The following is a 20,615-nucleotide window of genomic DNA, read 5'->3' on the forward strand; positions in this document are numbered from 1 at the left end:
TTAAATGCAATTCCAGTCTACCTCCTGAAATCGGTTTCCTGCAATTCTGCCCCGCTTTCAAGTCCTCTTGGCAGCCTTACTTCAGTATATTTTTGGACGATAGCTGTCATTTATAACTCTGCAGGTTTGTGAATTACAGTGCCCCTGAGCTCCTTTCTTCAACTCGCTTTCTTGTGAGCTGACCACAACACCGCAGGATTGCTTCAGGCCCTAATCTGGTTCCGGCACGGCACGCTGAGCCTTTGGTTAACTGCTCTTCCTGGTGGGAAATGAGAGTTAAATTTGCCCGTCCAGACACCTCCACCTAGTCTCTCTTTGGCTCTCCCTATTCCTGTTCATCTTCCGCAGAAATTTCAAATGGGCCAAACAGGAGGTTAAAGGCACTGACTTTCCAAGTCGGGAGAGTGTTAGTAAAGCATCTGGAATGTTGCACCCGAGTACCAGGGTCGAGAACTGAGACATATTGGAACACGTCTCCCGATCACACGGTTGCTCATACTCTGGGTTCCACATGCATGTTTTAGCTGAAGGAAGAATCGCTTAAACCTGGAGAGTTGAGACCCGTGGAATGGGTACCATGCAATATGACTTCAAAGGGTCTTCATTTGCTCACCGAACCTCTCCAATGCTATCACTGCTGCGTTTATGCCCCTGTACACATGCTTGATTTTCTTTCAGAGACATAGCAATCCATAGCTTTTAAGATACTTACTAGTCAGGTACATTCTTAGGCGTTTAATATGGGATGTTGATTCCATTTCGTTGAGCAAGGAGTAGTTCTTGTCTATTCCATATTTGGCTTAAGAAACTTTATCTGTGCTCATTTCAGTCTCTGGTTTGATGCAGCACCCCAACTCACCTTTCCGCTTAAGCAAGCATAAGTTGGTTTTCTAAATTGGAGACCCTGTTCTGTTTTGTAATCCAGTTCCTGTGTAGCCAAGTTTACATTCCGTGTATTAGTGATATCTTATGATGTTTCTTTTTCTGTGTGACTTATTTCAGTTAGAATCATCATACCTGAATCCACTCATTATGCTGCTATGGGCCTGATGACATAGATTTCATTGCTGAGTGATATTGCATTGTACGTAAGTACCAGAACTTCTTTATCCATTTTGCGCTTTCTGCGATATTGAACTTGTCCCGTAAACGAGGTTCTTGTAAACACAGTCGTCCGAAACTTTGGGGTGGCTGTGTCTTTTTGATTTTAATTTCCCTAAGCTATAGGACCATAAGTGGAAGTGCCCTATGCTCTGTTGCTTTGTTTTTTAGATGTTTCAGGAAACACCATACACTTCTCCCGAGTGGCTGTTGGCAATTTACATCCCGCGCATCAGCATAACAAGGCTCCCAGGTCTCCATGGCCTGTCCTGCCTTTCTGGATTTTACACTTTTTTCAGATGGCCCTTTTGACCAGGGGGAAGTGAGACTTCATTGTAGTGCAGATTTCCTTTGCAAGCTTGCTTGGTTGCCCAAAAAGGGCGTATGCGTTTTTTCCTGAATATACTCAGGAAAAAACGCATACGCCCTTTTTGGCCAAGTGCATCATTGTGGACGTTCTGCCTCTTTTCCTATGATTTAAATGCAATTCCAGTGTACCTCCTGAAATCGGTTTCCTGCAATTCTGCCCCGCTTTCAAGTCCTCTTGGCAGCCTCACTTCAGTATATTTTTGGACGATAGCTGTCATTTATAACTCTGCAGGTTTGTGAATTACAGTGCCCCTGAGCTCCTTTCTTCAACTCGCTTTCTTGTGAGCTGGCCGCAACACCGCAGGATTGCTTCAGGCCCTAATCTGGTTCCGGCACGGCACGCTGAGCCTTTGGTTAATTCCTCTTCCTGGTGGGAAATGAGAGTTAAATTTGCCCGTCCAGACACCTCCAGCTAGTCTCTCATTGGTTCTCCCTATTCCTGTTCATCTTCCGCAGAAATTGCAAACTGGGCCAAACAGGAGGTTAAAGGCACTGACTCTCCAAGTCGGGAGAGTGTTAGTAAAGCGTCTGGAATGTTACAGCCGAGTACCAGGGGACGAGAACTGAGAGATATTGGAACACGTATCCCGATCACATGGTTGATTATACTCTGGGTTCCACGTGCATGTTTTAGCTGAATGAAGAATCCCTTAAACCTGGAGAGTTGAGACCCGTGGAATGGGTACCATGCAATATGACTTCAAAGGGTCTTCATTTGCTCACTGAACCTCTCCAATCCTATCACTGCTGCGTTTATGCCCCTGTACACACGCTTGATTTTCTTTCAGAGACATAGCAATCCATAGGTTTTAAGATACTTACTAGTCAGGTACATTCTTAGGCGTTTAATATTGAGTGTTGAGTCCATTTCGTTGAGCAGTAGTAGTTCTTGTCTATTCCATATTTGGCTTAAGGAACTTTATCTGTGCTCATTTCAATCTCTGGTTTTATGCAGCACCCCAACTCACCTTTCCCCTTAAGCAAGCATAAGTTGGTTTTCTAAATTTGAGACCCTGTTCTGTTTTGTAATCCAGTTCCTGTGTAGCCAAGTTTACATTCCGTGTATTAGTGATATCTTATGATGTTTCTTTTTCTGTGTGACTTATTTCAGTTAGAATCATCATACCTGAATCCACTCTTTATGCTGCTATTGGCCTGAAGACATAGATTTCATTGCTGAGTGATACTGCATTGTACGTAAGTACCACAACTTCTTTATCCATTTTTTGCTTTCTGCGATATTGAACTTGTAGCGTAAAGGAGGTTCTTGTAAACAGAGTCGTCCCAAACTTTGGGGTGGCTGTGTCTTTTTGATTTTTTTTCCTAAGCTATAGGACCAGAAGTGGAAGTGCCCTAGGTTCTGTTGCTTTGTTTTTTAGATGTTTCAGGAAACACCATACACTTCTCCGGAGTGGCTGTTGGCAATTTACATCCCGCCCATCAGCATAACAAGGCTCCCAGTTCTCCATGGTCTGTCCTGCCTTTCTGGATTTATACTTTTTTCAGATGGCCCTTTTGCCCGGGGGGAAGTGAGACTTCATTGTAGTACAGATTTCCTTTGCAAGCTTGCTTGGTTGGCCAAAAAGGGCGTATGCGTTTTTTCCTGAATATATTCAGGAAAAAACGCATACGCCCTTTTTGGCCAAGTGCATCATTGTGGACGTTCTGCCTCTTTTCCTATGCTTTAAATGCAATTCCAGTCTACCTCCTGAAATCGGTTTCCTGCAATTCTGCCCCGCTTTCAAGTCCTCTTGGCAGCCTTACTTCAGTATATTTTTGGACGATAGCTGTCATTTATAACTCTGCAGGTTTGTGAATTACAGTGCCCCTGAGCTCCTTTCTTCAACTCGCTTTCTTGTGAGCTGGTCACAACACCGCAGGATTGCTTCAGGCCCTAATCTGGTTCCGGCACGGCACGCTGAGCCTTTGGTTAATTCCTCTTCCTGGTGGGAAATGAGAGTTAAATTTGCCCGTCCAGACACCTCCAGCTAGTCTCTCTTTGGTTCTCCCTATTCCTGTTCATCTTCCGCAGAAATTGCAAATGGGTCAAACAGGAGGTTAAAGGCACTGACTCTCCAAGTCGGGAGAGTGTTAGTAAAGCGTCTGGAATGTTGCACCCGAGTACCAGGGGACGAGAACTGAGACATATTGGAACTCGTCTCCCGATCACACGGTTGATCATACTCTGGGTTCCACGTGCATGTTTTAACTGAAGGAAGAATCCCTTAAACCTGGAGAGTTGAGACCCGTGGAATGGGTACCATGCAATATGACTTCAAAGGGTCTTCATTTGCTCACCAAACCTCTCCAATCCTATCACTGCTGCGTTTATGTCCCTGTACACACGCTTGATTTTCTTTCAGAGACATAGCAATCCATAGGTTTTAAGATACTTACTAGTCAGTTACATTCTTAGGCATTTAATATGAGGTGTTGAGTCCATTTCGTTGAGCAAGGAGTAGCTCTTGTCTATTCCATATTTGGCTTAAGGAACGTTATCTGTGCTCATTTCAATCTCTGGTTTGATACAGCACCCCAACTCACCTTTTCGCTTAAGCAAGCATAAGTTGGTTTTCTAAATTTGAGACCCTGTTCTGTTTTGTAATCCAGTTCCTGTGTAGCCAAGTTTACATTTTGTGTATTGGTGATATCTTATGATGTTTCTTTTTCTGTGTGACTTATTTCAGTTAGAATCATCATACCTGAATCCACTCATTATGCTGCTACGGGCCTGATGACATAGATTTCATTGCTGAGTGATATTGCATTGTACGTAAGTACCACAACTTCTTTATCCATATTTCACTTTCTGCGCTATTGAACTTGTACAGTAAACGAGGTTCTTGTAAACAGAGCCGTCCCAAACTTTGGGGTGGCTGTGTCTTTTTGATTTTAATTTCCCTAAGCTATAGGACCATAAGTGGAAGTGCCCTAGGCTCTGTTGCTTTGTTTTTTAGATGTTTAAGGACACACCATACACTTCTCCCAAGTGGCTGTTGGCAATTTACATCCCGCCCATCAGCATAACAAGGCTCCCAGTTCTCCATGGCCTGTCCTGCCTTTCTGGATTTTACACTTTTTTCAGATGACCCTTTTGACCGGGGGGGAAGTGAGACTTCATTTTAGTGCAGATTTCCTTTGCAAGCTTGCTTGGTTGGCCAAAAAGGGCGTATGCGTTTTTTCCTGATTCAGGAAAAAACGCATACGCCCTTTTTGGCCAAGTGCATCATTGTGGACGTTCTGCCTCTTTTCCTATGCTTTAAATGCAATTCCAGTCTACCTCCTGAAATCGGTTTCCTGCAATTCTGCCCCGCTTTCAAGTCCTCTTGGCAGCCTTACTTCAGTATATTTTTGGACGATAGCTGTCATTTATAACTCTGCAGGTTTGTGAATTACACTGCCCCTGAGCTCCTTTCTTCAACTCGCTTTCTTGTGAGCTGGCCGCAACACCACAGGATTGCTTCAGGCCCTAATCTGGTTCCGGCACGGCACGCTGAGCCTTTGGTTAACTCCTCTTCCTGGTGGGAAATGAGAGTTAAATTTGCCCGTCCAGACACCTCCAGCTAGTCTCTCATTGGTTCTCCCTATTCCTGTTCATCTTCTGCAGAAATTGCAAATGGGCCAAACAGGAGGTTAAAGGCACTGACTTTCCAAGTCAGGAGAGTGTTAGTAAAGCGTCTGGAATGTTGCACCAGAGTACCGGGGTCGAGAACTGAGACATATTGGAACACGTCTCCCGATCACACGGTTGATCATACTCTGGGTTCCACATGCATGTTTTAGCTGAAGGAAGAATCCCTTAAACCTGGAGAGTTGAGACCCGTGGAAAGGGTACCATGCAATATGACTTCAAAGGGTCTTCATTTGCTCACCAAACCTCTCCAATCCTATCACTGCTGTGTTTATGCCCCTGTACACATGCTTGATTTTCTTTCAGAGACATAGCAATCCATAGGTTTTAAAATACTTACTAGTCAGGTACATTCTTAGGCGTTTAATATGGGGTGTTGAGTCCATTTCCTTGAGCAAGGAGTAGTTCTTGTCTATTCCATATTTGGCTTAAGGAACATTATCTGTGCTCATTTCAATCTCTGGTTTTATGCAGCACCCCAACTCACCTTTCCCCTTAAGCAAGCATAAGTTGGTTTTCTAAATTTGAGACCCTGTTCTGTTTTGTAATCCAGTTCCTGTGTAGCCAAGTTTACATCCCGTGTATTAGTGATATCTTATGATGTTTCTTTTTCTGTGTGACTTATTTCAGTTAGAATCATCATACCTAAATCCACTCATTATGCTGCTACGGGCCTGATGACATAGATTTCATTGCTGAGTGATATTGCATTGTACGTAAGTATCACAACTTCTTTATCCATTTTTCACTTTCTGCGATATTGAACTTGTACCATAAACGAGTTTCTTGTAAACAGAGCCGTCCCAAACTTTGGGGTGGCTCTGTCTTTTTGATTTTAATTTCCCTAAGCTATAGGACCATAAGTGGAAGTGCCCTAGGCTCTGTTGCTTTGTTTTTTAGATGTTTCAGGAAACACCATACACCTCTCCCGAGTGGCTGTTGGCAATTTACATCCCGCCCATCAGCATAACAAGGCTCCCAGTTCTCCATGGCCTGTCCTGCCTTTCTAGATTTTATACTTTTTTCAGATGGCCCTTTTGACCGGGGGGAAGTGAGACTTCATTGTAGTGCAGATTTCCTTTGCAAGCTTGCTTTGTTGGCCAAAAAGGGCGTATGCGTTTTTTCCTGAATATATTCAGGAAAAAACGCATACGCCCTTTTTGGCCGAGTGCATCATTGTGGACGTTCTGCCTCTTTTCCTATGCTTTAAATGCAATTCCAGTCTACCTCCTGAAATCGGTTTCCTGCAATTCTGCCCCGCTTTCAAGTCCTCTTGGCAGCCTTACTTCAGTATATTTTTGGACGATAGCTGTCATTTATAACTCTGCAGGTTTGTGAATTACAGTGCCCCTGAGCTCCTTTCTTCAACTCGCTTTCTTGTGAGCTGGCCGCAACACCGCAGGATTGCTTCAGACCCTAATCTGGTTCCGGCACGGCACGTTGAGCCTTTGGTTAATTCCTCTTCCTGGTGGGAAATGAGAGTTAAATTTGCCCGTCCAGACACCTCCAGCTAGTCTCTCATTGGTTCTCCCTATTCCTGTTCATCTTCCGCAGAAATTGCAAACTGGGCCAAACAGGAGGTTAAAGGCACTGACTCTCCAAGTCGGGACAGTGTTAGTAAAGCGTCTGGAATGTTGCACCCGAGTACCAGGGGACGAGAACTGAGACATATTGGAACACGTCTCCCGATTACACGGTTGGTCATACTATGGGTTCCACGTGCATGTTTTAGCTGAAGGCAGAATCCCTTAAACCTGGAGAGTTGAGACCCGTGGAATGGGTACCATGCAATATGACTTCAAAGGGTCTTCATTTGCTCACCGAACCTCTCCTATGCTATCACTGCTGCGTTTATGCCCCTGTACACACGCTTGATTTTCTTTCAGACACATAGCAATCCATAGCTTTTAAGATACTTACTAGTCAGGTACATTCTTAGGCGTTTAATATGGGGTGTTGAGTCCATTTCGTTGAGCAAGGTGTAGTTCTTGTCTATTCCATATTTGGCTTAAGGAACTTTATCTGTGCTCATTTCAATCTCTGGTTTTAAGCAGCACCCCAACTCACCTTTCCCCTTAAGCAAGCATAAGTTGGTTTTCTAAATTTGAGACCCTGTTCTGTTTTGTAATCCAGTTCCTGTGTAGCCAAGTTTACATTCCGTGTATTAGTGATATCTTATGATGTTTCTTTTTCTGTGTGACTTATTTCAGTTAGAATCATGATACCTGAATCCACTCTTTATGCTGCTATTGGCCTGAAGACATAGATTTCATTGCTGATTGATACTGCATTGTACTTAAGTACCACAACTTCTTTATCTATTTTTTGCTTTCTGCGATATTGAACTTGTACCATACACGGGTTTCTTGTAAACAGGGCCGTCCCGAACTTTGGGGTGGCTGTGTCTTTTTGATTTTTTTTCCTAAGCTATAGGACCAGAAGTGGAAGTGCCCTAGGTTCTGTTGCTTTGTTTTTTAGATGTTTCAGGAAACACCATACACTTCTCCGGAGTGGCTTTTGGCAATTTACATCCTGCCCATCAGCATAACAAGGCTCCCAGTTCTCCATGGCCTGTCCTGCCTTTCTGGATTTATACTTTTTTCAGATGGCCCTTTTGACCGGGGGGAAGTGAGACTTCATTGTAGTACAGATTTCCTTTGCAAGCTTGCTTGGTTGGCCAAAAAGGGCGTATGCGTTTTTTCCTGAATATATTCAGGAAAAAACGCATACGCCCTTTTTGGCCAAGTGCATCATTGTGGACGTTCTGCCTCTTTTCCTATGCTTTAAATGCAATTCCAGTCTACCTCCTGAAATCGGTTTCCTGCAATTCTGCCCCGCTTTCAAGTCCTCTTGGCAGCCTTACTTCAGTATATTTTTGGACGATAGCTGTCATTTATAACTCTGCAGGTTTGTGAATTACAGTGCCCCTGAGCTCCTTTCTTCAACTCGCTTTCTTGTGAGCTGGCCACAACACCGCAGGATTGCTTCAGGCCCTAATCTGGTTCCGGCACGGCACGCTGAGCCTTTGGTTAATTCCTCTTCCTGGTGGGAAATGAGAGTTAAATTTGCCCGTCCAGACACCTCCAGCTAGTCTCTCTTTGGTTCTCCCTATTCCTGTTCATCTTCTTCAGAAATTGCAAATGGGCCAAACAGGAGGTTAAAGGCACTGACTCTCCAAGTCGGGAGAGTGTTAGTAAAGCGTCTGGAATGTTGCACCCGAGTACCAGGGGACGAGAACTGAGACATATTGGAACACGTCTCCCGATCACATGGTTGATCATACTCTGGGTTCCACGTGCATGTTTTAGCTGAAGGAAGAATCCCTTAAACCTGGAGAGTTGAGACCCGTGGAATGGGTACCATGCAATATGACATCAAAGGGTCTTCATTTGCTCACCGAACCTCTCCAATCCTATCACTGCTGCGTTTATGCCCCTGTACACACGCTTGATTTTCTTTCAGAGACATAGCAATCCATAGGTTTTAAGATACTTACTAGTCAGGTACATTCTTAGGCGTTTAATATGGGGTGTTGAGTCCATTTCGTTGAGCAAGGAGTAGTTCTTGTCTATTCCATATTTGGCTTAAGGAACTTTATCTGTGCTCATTTCAATCTCTGGTTTTATGCAGCACCCCAACTCACCTTTCCCCTTAAGCAAGCATAAGTTGGTTTTCTAACTTTGAGACCCTGTTCTGTTTTGTAATCCAGTTCCTGTGTAGCCAAGTTTACATTCCGTGTATTAGTGATATCTTATGATGTTTCTTTTTCTGTGTGACTTATTTCATTTAGAATCATCATACCTGAATCCACTCATTATGCTGCTATGGGCCTGATGACATAGATTTCATTGCTGAGTGATATTGCATTGTACGTAAGTACCACAACTTCTTTATCCATTTTTCACTTTCTGCGGTATTGTACTTGTAACGTAAATGACGTTCTTGTAAACAGAGCCGTCCCAAACTTTGGGGTGGCTGTGTCTTTTTGATTTTAATTTCCCTAAGCTATAGGACCATAAGTGGAAGTGCCCTAGGCTCTGTTGCTTTGTTTTTTAGATGTTTCAGGAAACACCATACACCTCTCCCGAGTGGCTCTTGGCAATTTACATCCCGCCCATCAGCATAACAAGGCTCCCAGTTCTCCATGGCCTGTCCTGCCTTGCTGGATTTTACACTTTTTTCAGATGGCCCTTTTGACAGGGGGGAAGTGAGACTTCATTGTAGTGCAGATTTCCTTTGCAAGCTTGCTTGGTTGGCCAAAAAGGGCGTATGCGTTTTTTCCTGAATATATTCAGGAAAAATCGCATACGCCCTTTTTGGCCAAGTGCATCATTGTCCACGTTCTGCCTCCTTTCCTATGCTTTAAATGTAATTCCAGTCTACCTCCTGAAATCAGTTTCCTGCAATTCTGCTCCGCCTTCAAGTCCTCTTGGCACCCTTACTTCAGTATATTTTTGGATGATAGCTGTCATTTATAACTCTGAAGGTTTGTGAATTACAGTGCCCCTGAGCTCCTTTCTTCAACTCGCTTTCTTGTGAGCTGGCCGCAACACCGCAGGATTGCTTCAGGCCCTAATCTGGTTCCAGCACGGCACTCTGAGCCTTTGGTTAATTCCTATTCCTGGTGGAAAATGAGAGTTAAATTTGCCCGTCCACACACCTCCACCTAGTCTCTCATTGGTTCTCCCTATTCCTGTTCATCTTCCGCAGAAATTGCAAACTGGGCCAAACAGGAGGTTAAAGGCACTGACTCTCCAAGTCGGGAGAGTGTTAGTAAAGCGTGTGGAATGTTGCACCCGCGTACCAGGGGACGAGAACTGAGACATATTGGAACACGTCTCCGGATCACACGGTTGATCATACTCTGGGTTTCACATACATGTTTTAGCTGAAGGAAGAATCCCTTAAACCCGGAGAGTTGAGACCCGTGGAATGGGTACCCGGCAATATGACTTCAAAGGGTCTTCATTTGCTCACCAAACCTCTCCAATCCTATGACTGCTGCATTTATGCCCCTGTCCACAAGCTGGATTCTCTTTCGGAGACATAGCAATCCATAAGTTTTAAGATACTTACCAGTCAGGGACATTCTTAGGCGTTTAATATGGGGTGTTGAGTCCATTTCGTTGAGCAAGGAGTAGCTCTTGTCTATTCCATATTTGGCTTAAGGAACTTTATCTGTGCTCATTTCAATCGCTGGTTCTATGGAGCACCCCAACTCACCTTTCCCCTTAAGCAAGCATAAGTTGGTTTTCTAAATTTGAGACCCTGTTGTGTTTTGTAATCCAGTTCCTGTGTAGCCAAGTTTACATTCCGTGTATTAGTGATATCTTATGATGTTTCTTTTTCTGTGTGACTTATTTCAGTTAGAATCATCATACCTGAATCCACTCATTATGTTGCTACGGGCCTGATGACATAGATTTCATTGCTGAGTGATATTGCATTGTACGTAAGTACCACAACTTCTTTATCCATTTTTCGCTTTCTGCGATATTGAACTTGTCCCGTAAACGAGGTTCTTGTAAACAGAGTCGTCCCAAACTTTGGGGTGGCTGTGTCTTTTTGATTTTAATTTCCCTAAGATATAGGACCATAAGTGGAAGTGCCCTACGCTCTGTTGCTTTGTTTTTTAGATGTTTCAGGAAACACCATACACTTCTCCCGAGTGGCTGTTGGCAGTTTACATCCCGCGCATCAGCATAACAAGGCTCCCAGTTCTCCATGGCCTGTCCTGCCTTTCTGGATTTATACTTTTTTCAGATGGCCCTTTTGACCGGGGGGAAGTGAGACTTCATTGTATCACAGATTTCCTTTGCAAGCTTGCTTGGTTGGCCAAAAAGGGTGTATGCGTTTTTTCCTGAATATAGTCAGGAAAAAACGCATACGCCCTTTTTGGCCAAGTGCATCATTGTGGACGTTCTGCCTCTTTTCCTATGCTTTAAATGCAATTCCAGTCTACCTCCTGAAATCGGTTTCCTGCAATTCTGCCCCGCTTTCAAGTCCTCTTGGCAGCCTTACTTCAGTATATTTTTGGACGATAGCTGTCATTTATAACTCTGCAGGTTTGTGAATTACAGTGCCCCTGAGCTCCTTTCTTCAACTCGCTTTCTTGTTAGCTGACCACAACACCGCAGGATTGCTTCAGGCCCTAATCTGGTTCCGGCACGGCACGCTGAGCCTTTGGTTAACTCCTCTTCCTGGTGGGAAATGAGAGTTAAATTTGCCCGTCCAGACACCTCCAGCTAGTCTCTCTTTGGCTCTCCCTATTCCTGTTCATCTTCCGCAGAAATTGCAAATGGGCCAAACAGGAGGTTAAAGGCACTGACTTTCCAAGTCGGGAGAGTGTTAGTAAAGCATCTGGAATGTTGCACCCGAGTACCAGGGTCGAGAACTGAGACATATTGGAACACGTCTCCCGATCACACGGTTGCTCATACTCTGGGTTCCACATGCATGTTTTAGCTGAAGGAAGAATCGCTTAAACCTGGAGAGTTGAGACCCGTGGAATGGGTACCATGCAATATGACTTCAAAGGGTCTTCATTTGCTCACCGAACCTCTCCTATGCTATCACTGCTGCGTTTATGCCCCTGTACACACGCTTGATTTTCTTTCAGAGACATAGCAATCCATAGGTTTTAAGATACTTACTAGTCAGGTACATTCTTAGGCGTTTAATATGGGATGTTGATTCCATTTCGTTGAGCAAGGAGTAGTTCTTGTCTATTCCATATTTGGCTTAAGAAACTTTATCTGTGCTCATTTCAGTCTCTGGTTTGATGCAGCACCCCAACTCACCTTTCCATTTAAGCAAGCATAAGTTGGTTTTCTAAATTTGAGACCCTGTTCTGTTTTGTAATCCAGTTCCTGTGTAGCCAAGTTTACATTCCGTGTATTAGTGATATCTTATGATGTTTCTTTTTCTGTGTGACTTATTTCAGTTAGAATCATCATACCTGAATCCACTCATTATGCTGCTACGGGCCTGATGACATAGATTTCATTGCTGAGTGATATTGCATTGTACGTAAGTACCACAACTTCTTTATCCATTTTTCGCTTTCTGCGATATTGAACTTGTCCCGTAAACGAGGTTCTTGTAAACAGAGTCGTCCGAAACTTTGGGGTGGCTGTGTCTTTTTGATTTTACTTTCCCTAAGCTACAGCACCATAAGTGGAAGTGCCTTAGGCTCTGTTGCTTGTTTTTTAGATGTTTCAGGAAACACCATACACCTCTCCCGAGTGGCTGTTGGCAATTTACGTCCCGCCCATCAGCATAACAAGGCTCCCAGTTCTCCATGGCCTGTCCTGCCTTTCTGGATTTTACACTTTTTTCAGATGGCCCTTTTGACCGGGGGAAGTGAGACTTCATTGTAGTGCAGATTTCCTTTGCAAGCTTGCTTGGTTGGCCAAAAAGGGCGTATGCGTTTTTTCCTGAATATATTCAGGAAAAAACGCATACGCCCTTTTTGGCCAAGTGCATCATTGTGGACGTTCTGCCTCTTTTCCTATGCTTTAAATGCAATTCCAGTCTACCTCCTGAAATCGGTTTCCTGCAATTCTGCCCCGCTTTCAAGTCCTCTTGGCAGCCTTACTTCAGTATATTTTTGGACGATAGCTGTCATTTATAACTCTGCAGGTTTGTGAATTACAGTGCCCCTGAGCTCCTTTCTTCAACTCGCTTTCTTGTGAGCTGGCCGCTACACCGCAGGATTGCTTCAGGCCCTAATCTGGTTCCGGCACGGCACGCTGAGCCTTTGGTTAATTCCTCTTCCTGGTGGGAAATGAGAGTTAAATTTGCCCGTCCAGACACCTCCAGCTAGTCTCTCTTTGGCTCTCCGTACTCCTGTTCATCTTCCGCAGAAATTGCAAACTGGGCCAAACAGGAGGTTAAAGGCACTGACTCTCCAAGTCGCGAGAGTGTTAGTAAAGCGTCTGGAATGTTGCAGCCGAGTACCAGGGGACGAGAACTGAGACATATTGGAACACGTCTCCCGATCACACGGTTGATCATACTCTGGGTTCCACGTGCATGTTTTAACTGAAGGAAGAATCCCTTAAACCTGGAGAGTTGAGACCCGTGGAATGGGTACCATGCAATATGACTTCAAAGGGTCTTCATTTGCTCACCAAACCTCTCCAATCCTATCACTGCTGCGTTTATGTCCCTGTACACACGCTTGATTTTCTTTCAGAGACATAGCAATCCATAGGTTTTAAGATACTTACTAGTCAGTTACATTCTTAGGCATTTAATATGAGGTGTTGAGTCCATTTCGTTGAGCAAGGAGTAGCTCTTGTCTATTCCATATTTGGCTTAAGGAACGTTATCTGTGCTCATTTCAATCTCTGGTTTGATACAGCACCCCAACTCACCTTTTCGCTTAAGCAAGCATAAGTTGGTTTTCTAAATTTGAGACCCTGTTCTGTTTTGTAATCCAGTTCCTGTGTAGCCAAGTTTACATTTTGTGTATTGGTGATATCTTATGATGTTTCTTTTTCTGTGTGACTTATTTCAGTTAGAATCATCATACCTGAATCCACTCATTATGCTGCTACGGGCCTGATGACATAGATTTCATTGCTGAGTGATATTGCATTGTACGTAAGTACCACAACTTCTTTATCCATATTTCACTTTCTGCGCTATTGAACTTGTACAGTAAACGAGGTTCTTGTAAACAGAGCCGTCCCAAACTTTTGGGTGGCTGTGTCTTTTTGATTTTAATTTCCCTAAGCTATAGGACCATAAGTGGAAGTGCCCTAGGCTCTGTTGCTTTGTTTTTTAGATGTTTAAGGACACACCATACACTTCTCCCAAGTGGCTGTTGGCAATTTACATACCGCCCATCAGCATAACAAGGCTCCCAGTTCTCCATGGCCTGTCCTGCCTGTCTGGATTTTACACTTTTTTCAGGTGGCCCTTTTGACCGGGGGAAGTGAGCCTTCATTGTAGTGCAGATTTCCTTTGCAAGCTTGCTTGGTTGACCAAAAAGGGCGTATGCGTTTTTTCCTGAATATATTCAGGAAAAAACGCATACGCCCTTTTTGGCCAAGTGCATCATTGTGGACGTTCTGCCTCTTTTCCTATGCTTTAAATGCAATTCCAGTCTACCTCCTGAAATCGGTTTCCTGCAATTCTGCCCCGCTTTCAAGTCCTCTTGGCAGCCTTACTTCAGTATATTTTTGGACGATAGCTGTCATTTATAACTCTGCAGGTTTGTGAATTACACTGCCCCTGAGATCCTTTCTTCAACTCGCTTTCTTGTGAGCTGGCCGCAACACCGCAGGATTGCTTCAGGCCCTAATCTGGTTCCGGCACGGCACGCTGAGCCTTTGGTTAATTCCTCTTCCTGGTGGGAAATGAGAGTTAAATTTGCCCGTCTAGACTCCTCCAGCTAGTCTCTCTTTGGTTCTCCCTATTCCTGTTCATCTTCCTCAGAATTTGCAAATGGGCCAAACAGGAGGTTAAAGGTACTGACTCTCCAAGTCGGGAGAGTGTTAGTAAAGCGTCTGGAATGTTGCACCCGAGTACCAGGGGACGAGAACTGAGACATATTGGAACACGTCTCCCGATCACACGGTTGATCATACTCTGGGTTCCACGTGCATATTTTAGCTGAAGGAAGAATCCCTTAAACCAGGAGAGTTGAGACCCGTGGAATGGGTACCATGCAATATGACTTCAAAGGATCTTCATTTGCTCACCAAACCTCTCCAATCCTATCACTGCTGCGTTTATGCCCCTGTACACACGCTTGATTTTCTTTCAGAGACATAGCAATCCATAGGTTTTAAGATACTTACTAGTCAGGTACATTCTTAGGCGTTTAATATTGGGTATTGAGTCCATTTCGTTGAGCAAGGAGTAGCTCTTGTCTATTCCATATTTGGCTTAAGGAACTTTATCTGTGCTCATTTCAATCTCTGGTTTGATGCAGCACCCCAACTCACCTTTTCGCTTAAGCAAGCATAAGTTGGTTTTCTAAATTTGAGACCCTGTTCTGTTTTGTAATCCAGTTCCTGTGTAGCCAAGTTTACATTCCGTGTATTAGTGATATCTTATGATGTTTCTTTTTCTGTGTGACTTATTTCAGTTAGAATCATCATACCTGAATCCACTCATTATGCTGCTACGGGCCTGATGACATAGATTTCATTGCTGAGTGATATTGCATTGTACGTAAGTACCACAACTTCTTTATCCATATTTCACTTTCTGCGCTATTGAACTTTTACCGTAAAGGAGGTTCTTGTAAACAGAGCCGTCCCAAACTTGGGGTGGCTGTGTCTTTTTGATTTGAATTTCCCTAAGCTATAGGACCATAAGTGGAAGTGCCCTAGGCTCTGTTGCTTTGTTTTTTAGATGTTTAAGGAAACACCATACACTTCTCCCAAGTGGCTGTTGGCAATTTACATCCCGCCCATCAGCATAACAAGGCTCCCAGTTCTCCATGGCCTGTCCTGCCTTTCTGGATTTTACACTTTTTTCAGATGACCCTTTTGACCGGGGGGGAAGTGAGACTTCATTTTAGTGCAGATTTCCTTTGCAAGCTTGCTTGGTTGGCCAAAAAGGGCGTATGCGTTTTTTCCTGATTCAGGAAAAAACGCATACGCCCTTTTTGGCCAAGTGCATCATTGTGGACGTTCTGCCTCTTTTCCTATGCTTTAAATGCAATTCCAGTCTACCTCCTGAAATCGGTTTCCTGCAATTCTGCCCCGCTTTCAAGTCCTCTTGGCAGCCTTACTTCAGTATATTTTTGGACGATAGCTGTCATTTATAACTCTGCAGGTTTGTGAATTACACTGCCCCTGAGCTCCTTTCTTCAACTCGCTTTCTTGTGAGCTGGCCGCAACACCGCAGGATTGCTTCAGGCCCTAATCTGGTTCCGGCACGGCACGCTGAGCCTTTGGTTAACTCCTCTTCCTGGTGGGAAATGAGAGTTAAATTTGCCCGTCCAGACACCTCCAGCTAGTCTCTCATTGGTTCTCCCTATTCCTGTTCATCTTCTGCAGAAATTGCAAATGGGCCAAACAGGAGGTTAAAGGCACTGACTTTCCAAGTCAGGAGAGTGTTAGTAAAGCGTCTGGAATGTTGCACCAGAGTACCGGGGTCGAGAACTGAGACATATTGGAACACGTCTCCCGATCACACGGTTGATCATACTCTGGGTTCCACATGCATGTTTTAGCTGAAGGAAGAATCCCTTAAACCTGGAGAGTTGAGACCCGTGGAAAGGGTACCATGCAATATGACTTCAAAGGGTCTTCATTTGCTCACCAAACCTCTCCAATCCTATCACTGCTGTGTTTATGCCCCTGTACACATGCTTGATTTTCTTTCAGAGACATAGCAATCCATAGGTTTTAAGATACTTACTAGTCAGGTACATTCTTAGGCGTTTAATATGGGGTGTTGAGTCCATTTCCTTGAGCAAGGAGTAGTTCTTGTCTATTCCATATTTGGCTTAAGGAACTTTATCTGTGCTCATTTCAATCTCTGGTTTTATGCAGCACCCCAACTCACCTTTCCCCTTAAGCAAGCATAAGTTGGTTTTCTAAATTTGAGACCCTGTTCTGTTTTGTAATCCAGTTCCTGTGTAGCCAAGTTTACATCCCGTGTATTAGTGATATCTTATGATGTTTCTTTTTCTGTGTGACTTATTTCAGTTAGAATCATCATACCTAAATCCACTCATTATGCTGCTAAGGGCCTGATGACATAGATTTCATTGCTGAGTGATATTGCATTGTACGTAAGTATCACAACTTCTTTATCCATTTTTCACTTTCTGCGATATTGAACTTGTACCATAAACGAGTTTCTTGTAAACAGAGCCGTCCCAAACTTTGGGGTGGCTCTGTCTTTTTGATTTTAATTTCCCTAAGCTATAGGACCATAAGTGGAAGTGCCCTAGGCTCTGTTGCTTTGTTTTTTAGATGTTTCAGGAAACACCATACACCTCTCCCGAGTGGCTGTTGGCAATTTACATCCCGCCCATCAGCATAACAAGGCTCCCAGTTCTCCATGGCCTGTCCTGCCTTTCTAGATTTTATACTTTTTTCAGATGGCCCTTTTGACCGGGGGGAAGTGAGACTTCATTGTAGTGCAGATTTCCTTTGCAAGCTTGCTTTGTTGGCCAAAAAGGGCGTATGCGTTTTTTCCTGAATATATTCAGGAAAAAACGCATACGCCCTTTTTGGCCGAGTGCATCATTGTGGACGTTCTGCCTCTTTTCCTACGCTTTAAATGCAATTCCAGTCTACCTCCTGAAATCGGTTTCCTGCAATTCTGCCCCGCTTTCAAGTCCTCTTGGCAGCCTTACTTCAGTATATTTTTGGACGATAGCTGTCATTTATAACTCTGCAGGTTTGTGAATTACAGTGCCCCTGAGCTCCTTTCTTCAACTCGCTTTCTTGTGAGCTGGCCGCAACACCGCAGGATTGCTTCAGACCCTAATCTGGTTCCGGCACGGCACGTTGAGCCTTTGGTTAATTCCTCTTCCTGGTGGGAAATGAGAGTTAAATTTGCCCGTCCAGACACCTCCAGCTAGTCTCTCATTGGTTCTCCCTATTCCTGTTCATCTTCCGCAGAAATTGCAAACTGGGCCAAACAGGAGGTTAAAGGCACTGACTCTCCAAGTCGGGACAGTGTTAGTAAAGCGTCTGGAATGTTGCACCCGAGTACCAGGGGACGAGAACTGAGACATATTGGAACACGTCTCCCGATTACACGGTTGGTCATACTATGGGTTCCACGTGCATGTTTTAGCTGAAGGAAGAATCCCTTAAACCTGGAGAGTTGAGACCCGTGGAATGGGTACCATGCAATATGACTTCAAAGGGTCTTCATTTGCTCACCGAACCTCTCCAATGCTATCACTGCTGCGTTTATGCCCCTGTACACACGCTTGATTTTCTTTCAGACACATAGCAATCCATAGCTTTTAAGATACTTACTAGTCAGGTACATTCTTAGGCGTTTAATATGGGGTGTTGAGTCCATTTCGTTGAGCAAGGTGTAGTTCTTGTCTATTCCATATTTGGCTTAAGGAACTTTATCTGTGCTCATTTCAATCTCTGGTTTTAAGCAGCACCCCAACTCACCTTTCCCCTTAAGCAAGCATAAGTTGGTTTTCTAATTTTGAGACCCTGTTCTGTTTTGTAATCCAGTTCCTGTGTAGCCAAGTTTACATTCCGTGTATTAGTGATGTCTTATGATGTTTCTTTTTCTGTGTGACTTATTTCAGTTAGAATCATGATACCTGAATCCACTCTTTATGCTGCTATTGGCCTGAAGACATAGATTTCATTGCTGATTGATACTGCATTGTACTTAAGTACCACAACTTCTTTATCTATTTTTTGCTTTCTGCGATATTGAACTTGTACCATACACGGGTTTCTTGTAAACAGGGCCGTCCCGAACTTTGGGGTGGCTGTGTCTTTTTGATTTTTTTTCCTAAGCTATAGGACCAGAAGTGGAAGTGCCCTAGGTTCTGTTGCTTTGTTTTTTAGATGTTTCAGGAAACACCATACACTTCTCCGGAGTGGCTTTTGGCAATTTACATCCCGCCCATCAGCATAACAAGGCTCCCAGTTCTCCATGGCCTGTCCTGCCTTTCTGGATTTATACTTTTTTCAGATGGCCCTTTTGACCGGGGGGAAGTGAGACTTCATTGTAGTACAGATTTCCTTTGCAAGCTTGCTTGGTTGGCCAAAAAGGGCGTATGCGTTTTTTCCTGAATATATTCAGGAAAAAACGCATACGCCCTTTTTGGCCAAGTGCATCATTGTGGACGTTCTGCCTCTTTTCCTATGCTTTAAATGCAATTCCAGTCTACCTCCTGAAATCGGTTTCCTGCAATTCTGCCCCGCTTTCAAGTCCTCTTGGCAGCCTTACTTCAGTATATTTTTGGACGATAGCTGTCATTTATAACTCTGCAGGTTTGTGAATTACAGTGCCCCTGAGCTCCTTTCTTCAACTCGCTTTCTTGTGAGCTGGCCACAACACCGCAGGATTGCTTCAGGCCCTAATCTGGTTCCGGCACGGCACGCTGAGCCTTTGGTTAATTCCTCTTCCTGGTGGGAAATGAGAGTTAAATTTGCCCGTCCAGACACCTCCAGCTAGTCTCTCTTTGGTTCTCCCTATTCCTGTTCATCTTCTTCAGAAATTGCAAATGGGCCAAACAGGAGGTTAAAGGCACTGACTCTCCAAGTCGGGAGAGTGTTAGTAAAGCGTCTGGAATGTTGCACCCGAGTACCAGGGGACGAGAACTGAGACATATTGGAACACGTCTCCCGATCACACGGTTGATCATACTCTGGGTTCCACGTGCATGTTTTAGCTGAAGGAAGAATCCCTTAAACCTGGAGAGTTGAGACCCGTGGAATGGGTACCATGCAATATGACATCAAAGGGTCTTCATTTGCTCACCGAACCTCTCCAATCCTATCACTGCTGCGTTTATGCCCCTGTACACACGCTTGATTTTCTTTCAGAGACATAGCAATCCATAGGTTTTAAGATACTTACTAGTCAGGTACATTCTTAGGCGTTTAATATGGGGTGTTGAGTCCATTTCGTTGAGCAAGGAGTAGTTCTTGTCTATTCCATATTTGGCTTAAGGAACTTTATCTGTGCTCATTTCAATCTCTGGTTTTATGCAGCACCCCAACTCACCTTTCCCCTTAAGCAAGCATAAGGTGGTTTTCTAAATTTGAGACCCTGTTCTGTTTTGTAATCCAGTTCCTGTGTAGCCAAGTTTACATTCCGTGTATTAGTGATATCTTATGATGTTTCTTTTTCTGTGTGACTTATTTCATTTAGAATCATCATACCTGAATCCACTCATTATGCTGCTATGGGCCTGATGACATAGATTTCATTGCTGAGTGATATTGCATTGTACGTAAGTACCACAACTTCTTTATCCATTTTTCACTTTCTGCGATATTGTACTTGTAACGTAAATGACGTTCTTGTAAACAGAGCCATCCCAAACTTTGGGGTGGCTGTGTCTTTTTGATTTTAATTTCCCTAAGCTATAGGACCATAAGTGGAAGTGCCCTAGGCTCTGTTGCTTTGTTTTTTAGATGTTTCAGGAAACACCATACACCTCTCCCGAGTGGCTCTTGGCAATTTACATCCCGCCCATCAGCATAACAAGGCTCCCAGTTCTCCATGGCCTGTCCTGCCTTTCTGGATTTTACACTTTTTTCAGATGGCCCTTTTGACAGGGGGGAAGTGAGACTTCATTGTAGTGCAGATTTCCTTTGCAAGCTTGCTTGGTTGGCCAAAAAGGGCGTATGCGTTTTTTCCTGAATATATTCAGGAAAAATCGCATACGCCCTTTTTGGCCAAGTGCATCATTGTCCACGTTCTGCCTCCTTTCTTATGCTTTAAATGTAATTCCAGTCTACCTCCTGAAATCGGTTTCCTGCAATTCTGCCCCGCCTTCAAGTCCTCTTGGCACCCTTACTTCAGTATATTTTTGGACGATAGCTGTCAT

General features: G+C 44.0%; 1 long non-coding RNA gene across 1 annotated transcript; it reads left to right on the plus strand.

Moving 5' to 3' along the window:
- Nucleotides 1-2,630: 2,630 nt before the first annotated feature.
- Nucleotides 2,631-19,972, plus strand: LOC309978917. Its single transcript, XR_014327155.1, has 3 exons — nt 2,631-2,667; nt 16,774-16,859; nt 19,934-19,972. It is a non-coding gene; the product is annotated as an uncharacterized lncRNA (long non-coding RNA).
- Nucleotides 19,973-20,615: the final 643 nt, after the last annotated feature.

This window comes from Leucopleurus acutus (assembly GCF_964270905.1).
Source record: "Leucopleurus acutus genome assembly, contig: HAP1_SCAFFOLD_98, whole genome shotgun sequence".
Taxonomy (NCBI): Eukaryota; Metazoa; Chordata; class Mammalia; order Artiodactyla; family Delphinidae; genus Leucopleurus; species Leucopleurus acutus.